Here is a 10,815-nt window from a genome sequence, read left to right as displayed (position 1 = left end):
AGGGAGACATAGTGAGATTCTGTCTATATATAAATAAATAAATAAAGGAGGGGAGAAGTTTCTGGGACTTTCAAATGTGTGTGTGACCGAAAGTCAGCTAATGGCCTTGGCTTTTTAAAATTATTATTATTTTATTTTTTTGAGACAGAGTCTCACTGTGTTACCCTTGGTAGAGTGCTATGGCCTCACAGCTCACAGCAACCTCCAACTCTTGGGCTCAACTGATCCTCTTGCCTCAGCCTCCCCAGAGGCTGGGACTACAGGCGCCTGCCCCAAACCCCGGTTTTTAGAGACAGTTCTCACTATTGTTCAGGGTGGTCTTGAACTCCTGAGCTCAAGCAAGTGGCTCATGCCTGTAATCCCAGCACTTAGGAGGCTGAAGTGGGTGGATCTCTTGGCTTTATTTTAAATTTAGATCCAGTTAGCCACTCAGGATTCATTTTAGCTCTTCCAGATTAACATTTGTTCACATTTGAAATCAGTCCTTCCTCTCCAAGAGCCACCTACACTTACTGGAACTTGATATTTAGAGATAATAGTTTGGAGTAGGGGGCATGAATTAGTTTGGTCATTTTTCTAGGCTTTTGCAGTATGCAGACTTTTTTTTTTTTTTTTTTGAGATAGAATCTCACTCAGTTTGCCTTGTTTTAGAGTGCTATGGTGTTATAGCTCACAGCAACCTCAAACTCCGGGACACAAGTGATCCTGTTGTGTCAGCCTCCCAAGTAGCTGAGACTATAGGTGCCTGCCCCAAGGCCTGCTAGTTTTTCTATTTTTAGTAGAGATGGCAGGGTCTAGCTCTTCCTCAGAGTGGTCTCCAATTACTGAGCTCAAGTAATTCACCAGCATCCGCCTCCCAGAGTGCTAGGATTACAGGCATGACCCACTGTGCCCAGCTGGACGGACTTTTTAAAATTATTATTATTAAAACAAAGCTGTGTACATTAATGCGATCATGGGGCACCATACACTGGTTTTATAGACCATTTGACATATTTTCTTTTTCTTTTTCTTTTTTTTTTTTTGTAGAGACAGAATCTCACTTTATGGCCCTCAGTAGAGTGCCGTGGCCTCACACAGCTCACAGCAACCTCCAACTCCTGGGCTTAAGCGATTCTCTTGCCTCAGCCTCCCGAGTAGCTGGGACTACAGGCGCCTGCCACAACGCCCCGCTATTTTTTGGTTGCAGTTTGGCTGGGGCCGGGTTTGAACCCGTCACCCTCGGTATATGGGGCCAGCGCCCTACTGAGCCACAGGCGCCGCCCCATTTGACATATTTTCATCACACTGGTTAACATAGCCTTCCTGGCATTTTCTTAGTTATTGTGTTAAGACATTTATATTCTACATTTACTAAGTTTCACATGTACCCTTGTAAGATGCACTGTACGTGTAATTCCCCAATCATCCTCCCTCCCTCCCTCTCCCTCTTGACTTTTTTTAATTGGAAAAAATGCACCATAAATTCATTCTGATTATTTCTACATTGAAATATAGGATTACAGAATTATTTAATTTCTTTGGTTTTATATTTGTGTTTCTTTCATAATGAAATACTTGGCTCCCAAAAATATTTATATCTTTATACTAACTATAAATTCAGAAATATTCACAAATAGCTATTCCAATATTATTATTGACACTATGAATGCTGAAATCTGCATAAGGTTTCTTCAGATTTTTTCCCCTTTTGATTAATATATCTCACTAGAAATGTTTGGTCGGTTTATTGTTTTAAAGTAAACTAGTTTTTTTTTTTTCTGCCACAAACACTTCAACTGCAAAGTGTGTTTCAATGCAGTACCTTCATTTAAGGAGGGAGATACCATTTCTTTTTTTTTTTTTTTGTAGAGACAGTCTCACTTTATGGCCCTTGGTAGAGTGCCGTGGCCTCACACGGCTCACAGCAACCTCCATCTCCTGCCTCAGCCTCCCGAGTAGCTGGGACTACAGGCGCCTGCCACAACGCCCGGCTATTTTTTGGTTGCAGTTTGGCCGGGGCCGGGTTTGAACCCGCCACCCTCGGTATATGGGGCCGGCGCCCCACCGACTGAGCCACGGGCGCCGCCCTAGGAGATACCATTTCTTGTTGAAAAGGAAAGAGAAACATATACAGTCCCCCCAACCAACAGTATCAAAAAAGCTTAACAGAATGGCAGTACGTTCTCCTTTATATACTCTGCATAAAAAACTCATATGAATTATTGAGCTGAATTTTTTTTGCAGTTTTTGGCCAGGGTCGGGTTTGAACCCGCCACCTCTGGTATACGGGGCAAGCGCCCTACTCCTTTGAGCCACAGGCGCCGCTCTGAATACTTTCGTTCATTAATTGTACTTAAGAAGTCCTAAACCAAAGAGCATCGTTTTACTGGACTTAAGAGGTTTGCACAACCTCCACAGACTAAAACTGCTCCTTCTCTCGACCCAGATAGGCAACTGTACGTACATAGTTAATGTTCTTTTTGTTGCCATGCTGCGCGCTGGGATCCTGGGATACGCAGCCAGGAAAGGGCATTCTCTGCCCTCAAGGACCTCACATCTGGAGATTAATGCACCAACCGTTTATTCTATACAATGGCAGTAGCACCAAACCGAAGATAAGAACTTGGTGTTATGGAATCCAGTCCCCCATCCTCGACTCCCTCCCCCGAGATCTCACCTAGGATGAATTGCCAAACCGACAGGTAAGCTGTTTTTACTGACTCCGCCTACATTAAGTGCAAGGTTTGCGCACAGAGCCCGGAAGCCACAATTTGGAATTCTCTTTTACTGCTTTATGCCCTGACTCAACCAAAGATAGGACAAGGGTGAGGAGGGATAACATCCAATGAGCGATTTCTACAGAAAGAAACAACCTGCTTGGATTGGGGAGGGGAGTGTGAGGCAGGACAGGAGTAAGGGCCGGACAGCTGGCCTTCCAGGTTCCCAGGGACACAGGAGCCCAGCCTGCTGAGTGTGGGGCGGGGCCTCCCTGGGCCGCGAGGTAGAAGGCGGTGCTCCACCAGCCCCTCCCACTGCAGATAGGTAACCGGGGAATTTCTAGGTGCGTCGCGTCACGCCAGCTGCGCCGTACCGATTGGCTCCCTCAGGGAGCCCCGCCCCCTCAGCTGTAGCCGAGCCGGCTTCGGCGTCTCCGCCATCTTTGTTGATGTGTCAGCTCCGCGGGTGCTCCGGGAAACTGCGGTGGAGAGAGAAGTGACGGCTCTCTTCCTTGCTGCTATCTCTCCCTCCCACTCCTGTTCTGCCGGACCCCGCTATGAAGAAGTTGGCTCCTAAGCTAGAACTTCAGCGGCTTCGTTAGGGCGTGGCCTGAGGCTGAGAAAAGTGCGGTGAGTGCCAGAGGGGCGCCCGGGGGGAGCCCGGGAGTGGCGGTGGCGGCCGGGCTGGGTCTGCCAACCTCCTGCGCTGTCCTGCCCGTCCCGGGGCGAGGGCGAGCGGGTTCCCAGCCTGACCGCTCTGGCGTCAGGGGCGTGAAGGTGAGGGCTGGGGCGCGGGATTCGGAGCCCCCTTCTCCCTACTGCGTTCGGGTTCCAGGATGCCAGGGGTGGAAGACGGCAGAGAAGGGTCGGCAGGGTCTTGAGGGCTGTATCTCGAGAGCGACGGAATTTGGGCCTGGGATGTGAGTGTGAACTGCTGCTAAGCCCCATCTGCTCGAGGATCTTTCTTAGACTCAATCACCTAGTTCACGTTTCGTCTCCAAGTTGACTAAGTGTTTTATATTTACTGTTGTGGCTACATGTTACCCCCTTCCATTACTGTGATTTTAAGTTCCTTAGAAATGATTTTTGGAGGTTACGGTTAGGAGAGATAATGATTCTTTGTTTTGATGTTGTCTTTCAAGGACACCAGGGCATTTCATAAACCGTGGTTGATAAGGAATTTCAAATTTATGTCTTCATCAAGTGTGTAAAATGGTAAAAAAACAAAACAAACCTCCTTCCACATGCCCCCAAGTAGCAATCCTGGAGAACAGTGCAGGTTGAATTATTTCCCAGCTGTTAATCGTTTAACAACTTAGACTGATGTTCAAGTCTTGATTTTGTTTTAGAGGGTAAAGGCCTCGATTTGGAGTCAGAGCATCTGGGTTAGAATCTTGCTGCTTTCACTTGCTAGTCTTGTTGCTACCTGTGGGAATGAGAAGAGGGAGTATAGTAAAAATATGCAGTACAATCCCAAGTACTGGAAAGTTTTCTCTGCATGTGTGTCATGTTCTTTTGATGCCCAACTTTGTTATTTCTTCCAAAATGATAGGCTGGTGATTTTCTAAGGAAAATGTACAGTAGAACAATGTTTCAACAGATGTACTGTGTACGTTCAAAACAAAAAGGTAATTTGTTAAATGGTTAGGTACGCTAGTTGTGGGTGTGGCTTTCCCAACTAGGAACTACACCTTCCTATTTGTTGGGTGTTGATCTTGTGGGAAAGATTGAGGTTCCTGAGCCAGTGATAGAGAAACTGAACTATCTCTGTGTATAAAGTACACTGTTCCCTTGCATCTACTTTTCAACCTTTATGTATCATTACACAAAACACAGTGATGATTGGCCTAGTTCTTTTCTTTTCTTTTTGGTGTTTTCATGTTATTGCAAATTCATTGAAGATACCAGGTAGTTTACAAATCTTGCTGTAATAAAAATTAAAACTCCTTTTTACCATATTATAGGCAAGCATTATAATTACTGAAGAATTTTCTTGGAGGTGTGTGGATTTTGTTTATATTGATTTTATTTTTTTTAGAGGCCTAGTCTAGTTCAAATTAACTGCATATGAATTTAGGGGTCTTTAAATGGTGGAGATTCAATAAAGTGTTATTGGCCTTTCAGAATTTTATTATTGCCAGCAGAAAGGAGTGGCTAGTGTGAAGCACAGTGACCACTCCAGCCTTTTAGTCTTTTACTCATAAACAAATTGCCCTTTGATGCTATACAATGGCAACATAACTGATGATGATTGCCTAGTATATTCAGTTTAAAAACATGTATTTACAGCTATCTGCTGACATCACGAAGTGAAGGTAAAATAGTGCCGTATATGCTTTAGGAAAGATGATGGGTTGAAGTAGGAAGCAGCCTTATTTAGAGATTTACAAAATCATCTTTTCCTTTGAAGAATAGTAATGTGTACTAGTTTCTCAAATTCATCTAACAGTTTTATGTTAAAGAATCCTAAACCTGAAGTTCTGAGTTTGTTTATTTTGTTGATAAAACTGAGTTTTTCTATTGCCTCTTATCTGTATCTTTAAGTAATAAAAGCCCATTCTTGAATTTCTCATAAATATACCACTGGGCTTACACTATCCAATGTTACATTTATTATTCATTTTAGGGGCAGCAGTGGGGTCATGGATAATTTGAATCTGTAAATGACCTTCTAATCTTATGTTGTTTCTGAATTTTTTGAACTTTCTCAACTATACTGAGATTTTAAAAATTTATTTGGGTTAAGAAGTAAACAAAAGGAAAAATATTGGTGTGAAGGGGCAATAGATAAAAAATGGAAATCAACCCCACCATAGTTTTGATTGGATTGTGAGTATATTTCTTATTAACATCTTTCATTAAGACACATGAAGTGATAGTCTACTGTAGGATTGATCATGTAGTAAGTGCTAATGAATAATTTAAGTTTCTCATAAACTACATCATAACAATTTACCAAACCCAGGCCAAAGGTGGCTTCACAAAGTAAACCTTAACCAAAACGATTTAAGATAAGGCAAACTCACAACTTACATACCTTTAAAAAATTATTTTTTAGTTATTAGCCTTCTTTTCTCAAAAGAACTATTGACCTGTTTTATTCTTTTAGTTTTCATATTTCATGATCTGAAAATACTTATTAAAGTGCAAATGTTGATCTATACAAGTAACTTCAAATTAAGATTTCTGTCTTAACAACTTTCTGTTTTAGTATTTTATTTTATTATTATTATTATTATTTTTTGAGACAGAGCCTCAAGCTGTCACCCTGCATCATAGCTCACAGCAACCTCCAACTCTTGGGCTTAAGAGATTCTTTTGCCTCAGCCTTCCAAGTAGCTGGGACCACAGGCACCTGCCACAACGCCTGGCTATGTTTTGGTTGTAGTTGTCATTGTTTGGCAGGCTTGGGCTGGATTCAAACCTGCCAGCTCTGGTGTATGTGGCTGGTGCCTTAGACACTTGAGCTACAGGCACGGAGCCATGCTTTGGTATTTTAAAATTTTATTAATGTGTGTAAAATTGCTTGGATCTAAGGTACCAAACTGACATTATATATATGTTATAACTTGGTAATATGGTAAATAATGTGGCTACTGACACTCTTTTTCCTGGCCTCTTAATGGACGTTGGTTGCTCATTCTTTTGTTATCCTGTTTAGGATTTGATCCTTTCAGGAGTTCCCGTAGCACCTGGGTCTTTTTTTTTTTTTTGCTGTTTCTGGCCGGGGTTGGGTTTGGACCCGCCACCTCAGGCATGTGAGGCTGGCGCCCTACTCCTTTGAGCCACAGGCGCCGCCCTGGGTCTTTTTTTGACATTTGTGTGTGTGTGTGTGTGATACAATGCATATGCCACAAAATTCGCCCTGCCCTGAGTCTTAGGTGTAAAGCTAAACAATGCCTCACAGGGTTAATTGACCTTGGCCTCAAGTCACACACTTTTTAAACTGTTGAAGTAAAGACAACTTTTAAAATTCTAGTGCTGTGTTCCACTTGAAACGAAACTGAATGTTACATTTTATTACAAAATTAAGATGTGACTACTATAAAAATTGTTTCTTCTTTTTGTAGACTTAATCTAGAGTTCTTTGAAATAGCCAGTTTAATTTTTATCTTTTAAAAGAATTTGATCTGCATAAATTCACATTACATGAAACTTCAGTGTCAGGTATTTTCATCATGTGAAACAGAGTTTTCATGTTTCTTACACAGATTCTTTTTCATCCTGTTATTTTTAGAAAGGTTTTTCCAGGAAAGTATTTGTTTTTTAAAGTAAAAGTCTATCAAAAATCAGGGCCAGTGCTGTAGCTTGCAACTATAATCTTAGCACTTTGGGGGATTGAGATATGAGGTTAGGAGTTTGAGATCAGTCAGAACAAGACTCCATCTCTACCATAAATAGAAAAAATTAGTCTGGCGATACCTTGAGCCCAGGAGTTCGAGGTTGGGTTGCGGTGAGCTGGTGACACCACTGCACTCTACCTAAACGACATAGTCTCAAAAATAAATCAGCTAGTAGGGGGTTGTGAGCAGGTTATATTGGACTGTGTGGATACTGTTTCGATTTGATTTTTGCTTCTGACTTTAATTGTCATGTCAGAGTCTTATTAGAACTAGTCAGGAAGATAACTTATTCTTTTGTTTATGCTGCTTTTGACGTGTATTTGGAGACATGTTTAAAAAAAAAACAAAACATTTGACATACTTTTCCTACAGAGGACAGTAAACCATTATGTTAAAAACCAGGAGTGGTCTCACAGGCTCAACTTGCTTATCTTAGTGGTTGTTACTTGAGAAGTATACAGCTGGCATTGCTTAGGACTTGAATGGTACAGTTTATCATTCAAAAATGTATAGTTTTACATCATAATGTTTATTAGACTTAATGTTTTTCCATTAGATTTAAAACACTCATGCATTTTTTTTTGTATAGCTTCTGATGGTAGACCTCAAAATAAAATATAATGTTAAATACTATATAATCTGTAATGATTTAGTGTTTATTGGTAGCAGAACACAAGGAGTAAAAGATTTGACAAACAGACTTTATATATTGGCCGGCTGCACCAGAATATAGGCCCCATGAGGGTGTCTGTTTTATTTCCTTCCATATTCCCAACTCTTAGGATAGTAATAGTTGCTCAGTACATATGTGGTGAATGAATGAATTAACATCTAGTTTGGAAGTGTATTCCTGACTTGATGCCTTTGTATGAAGCTTGTTTTGTTTGATAACTTATTACCAAATAACCTGTGGATTGGATTCCTTTGTATTTGCAGAATAAAATTTATTGAATAAACCCAAGGTTTTTGTTGTTTGTAAGTGCTAATTTGTGGAAAAACAGGAAATAAAACCAAAAGCTGTTAGAAAAAGTGTTTTCATTTATAAGGCTCGTGTATAGAAATAATTTTGTAAAAATAAGAGTTCTTTCATAAGAAATAAAATCCAAGGTGGAGGTGATGGTTGGCTTAAGGCAAAGAAGAATTGTTTCTTGACCAGTTGCCTACAGCTGATGAGCTCCAGCAAGAGCGAAACCAGTTCTCACCTACAGAAACAATTTTGAAGTGTGAATTGGTCCTGTAGTACTGTGTCAGAAACAGAAACAACCCTGGGGATTAAAAAACGTGCTTGAATTAAGAGGAGTTTTGTGACTGTGCTGTTTTAAATACAGTATTTCCCTTAATGACTAAGTGTTACTAAAAAGTCAAAGTAACCTATTTCTTTTTTCCCTCAAAAAAAAAAAGGCATAGACTGTACTCTATTCTTGTAATTAGTGTATATGAGTGTGAATTTAATTTGTACAAGCACTTTTTAAATCAAGACAATCTTGTAAATAAAAGACTAGTTTTACAACCTCCCCCTTTAGTCTACTAGTAGGCTATTCTATTCTCAGTATCTTTGATGACAGCTCCCACCCTCATCACCAAGAGAAAACACCCGGGTAGCAATCAAATTCACCTGCATCAGCATTGCCAACTGAAGGCCTACAGGAGGACTCAGCTGACTGTTTTTTCCCCTTGTTAATCATGGACATAATAATGCTGATTTTTTTTTTTTTTTTTTTTTTTTTATCTTCCCCATTTGCTAGCCCTCTGTGCTGTTACTTAATCTTTGGTAATGGTTTCGTTACGTATATAAACATAGATCTTTGTTAACTACCTCTCCTTTTCCTCTGGTCTTCAAAAAGTATTCATATGAGCATCAGAAAACTAACTTTGCAAGCTAAGTGGTTGTTAGATGCCAATTTGCATGATTATTTTTTAAAGATCATGGGCATATTAAAGAAAGTATAGAAGGTACTTGCTTTTGAGCTTAATCTAAGTCTTCCTTAATTTACAGGAGGATAATGTGTAAAATAGATTCTAAGGTAATTTGTAAATAGTTTTTAATCTAGATGAATGTCTTGCAGGATGTGAGACACATTTTTGTTCTGCATTACCCTGCAGATTAAAAATCATCCTGCAACATGTTTCCAACTCACTAAATGCTGTTTGGTCCAGATCCTATCCTCATTAAGAACCACTGGATTGGCTGTGTGCAGGGGCTCTTACCTGTAATCTTAGCACTCTGGGAGGCTGAGGTGGGTGGATTGCTTGAGCTCAGGAGTTTGAGACCAGCCTGAGCAAAAGTGAGACCCCTGTCTCTACTAAAAACAGAAAAACTGAGGCAAGAGGATTGCTTGAGCCCAAGAATTGGAGGTTGCTCTGAGCTATGACGCCACGGCACTATACCAAGAGTAACGGCTTGAGACTCTGTCTCAAACAAAACAAAACTGGCTTACATTTGCAAAACTGAGGGTAAATGTAGTAGAAAAATGTATTAGTTATGTTTGTCTGTTATTATTGTTTTAGATTTAGGGAGTTTGCTTTAGTTCAGAGTGAGATTCTTCCTTCTTGCAAATACCATTTATACCCATCCAAAAATGTCACAAGAAAGGCTGTGGTGTGCTTGACGAGTATGAATGGAGTGTCTTAATTTACCTAAGAGATTACTTTTGTGCTTGCAGTGAGGGAATTTGGCAGAAGATGTGATATTAGAATCAGTCCTTTAAAATAATTAGGCTTTAGATAGACTAAAGGGAAGAACATTGTAGATGGGTGCAAAGCCTTGGAATTATTTGGGGAGACCTGAGTAGACTGGTCAGGCTAGTAAAATGAAGTGCTAGGATTTTAGGAATGTGTTGAGAGATAGGATTGGAAAAGTAGGACAACCATTTTATTTGAGGAATCTCAATTCTGAAATATAAACAAAATAGTTTTATTTTTTTCTTTAATGGACTTCCAGCCATACTGTAGAAAACACTCCTGTCCCTTTAACTGTCCTCTGAAATGTAGTAACTCATTATGTTAAAATTTTTTCTGCCATTTTTGGTTATTAGAGAAAATTCCAGAAATTAAGATGGGTTCCAATTATTAAAAAAAAAGAAAAGCCAAAGTCACAAACTTATTCTCCCCGGAGAAAAGTTAAAGCTGTTAGTTCATATCAGTTTGATTTGAAGAAGTGTAATGAAGACCTCCTTGTCTCCATTTTCTAAATAGCCCCTTTCCATCTGGGGGAAGAGGACTGACTAGCAGAGGCAGAGCTTTCATTACCTGGGTTCTGTACATGGGTTTTGTTAGAGGCACTGCAGATGCACTTCACAGGGCAATCACACTGTGACAGAGCCAGTGTAGGACACACTTCAACCTCTTGCCTGTTTTGGTGACCTTTTGCCATGGTACTGTCTCATCCCTGGGCTGTCCCAAGAAACCTGCCCTTCTGTTAACCTCCTCGCTCCTTTGCTTGGAGTGTAAGAGGGAGGAATGGAGAGAGATTGAGAAATCAACATTTTTAAGTGTTCCAGGTATGAAGGGATCAGAGGCCTCAGTAGAGGAAAGGGGGAATAGAAATGCAGGAGCCATGAAATTGTTGACTATGAGGGAAACAAAAGGAAGAGATGACTAAGAAAAATTATACCAAGGACAGAATAGAAGGGTGAGCTGCAGTTGCTCAATTGTAGGAGCTATAATTATGATTTTGGATTTGGCCATTTTGAGTTTGAGGTTATAGTAGAACCTCCAGAGGAAATGCCTATATTCACGTGGAGATTTTAAGGCAGAGACAGACATAGTGAGGA

General features: G+C 40.4%; 1 protein-coding gene across 2 annotated transcripts in view; it reads left to right on the top strand.

The window, feature by feature from the left end:
- Positions 1-3,144: 3,144 nt before the first annotated feature.
- CCDC186 (coiled-coil domain containing 186) overlaps positions 3,145-10,815 on the top strand; it is a 44,101-nt gene continuing 36,430 nt past the window's right edge. Inside the window, exon 1 of one of the 2 annotated variants that reach the window (XM_053585445.1) lies at positions 3,145-3,329. The gene's annotated coding sequence lies outside the window, so the exon portion shown is untranslated. The remainder of the gene's footprint in view (positions 3,330-10,815) is intronic. The other variant, XR_008378962.1, reaches the window with a different exon arrangement.

This window comes from Nycticebus coucang, chromosome 3 (genome assembly GCF_027406575.1).
Source record: "Nycticebus coucang isolate mNycCou1 chromosome 3, mNycCou1.pri, whole genome shotgun sequence".
NCBI classification, from domain to species: domain Eukaryota; kingdom Metazoa; phylum Chordata; class Mammalia; order Primates; family Lorisidae; genus Nycticebus; species Nycticebus coucang.
This window is presented reverse-complemented; position numbering and strand designations above follow the sequence as displayed.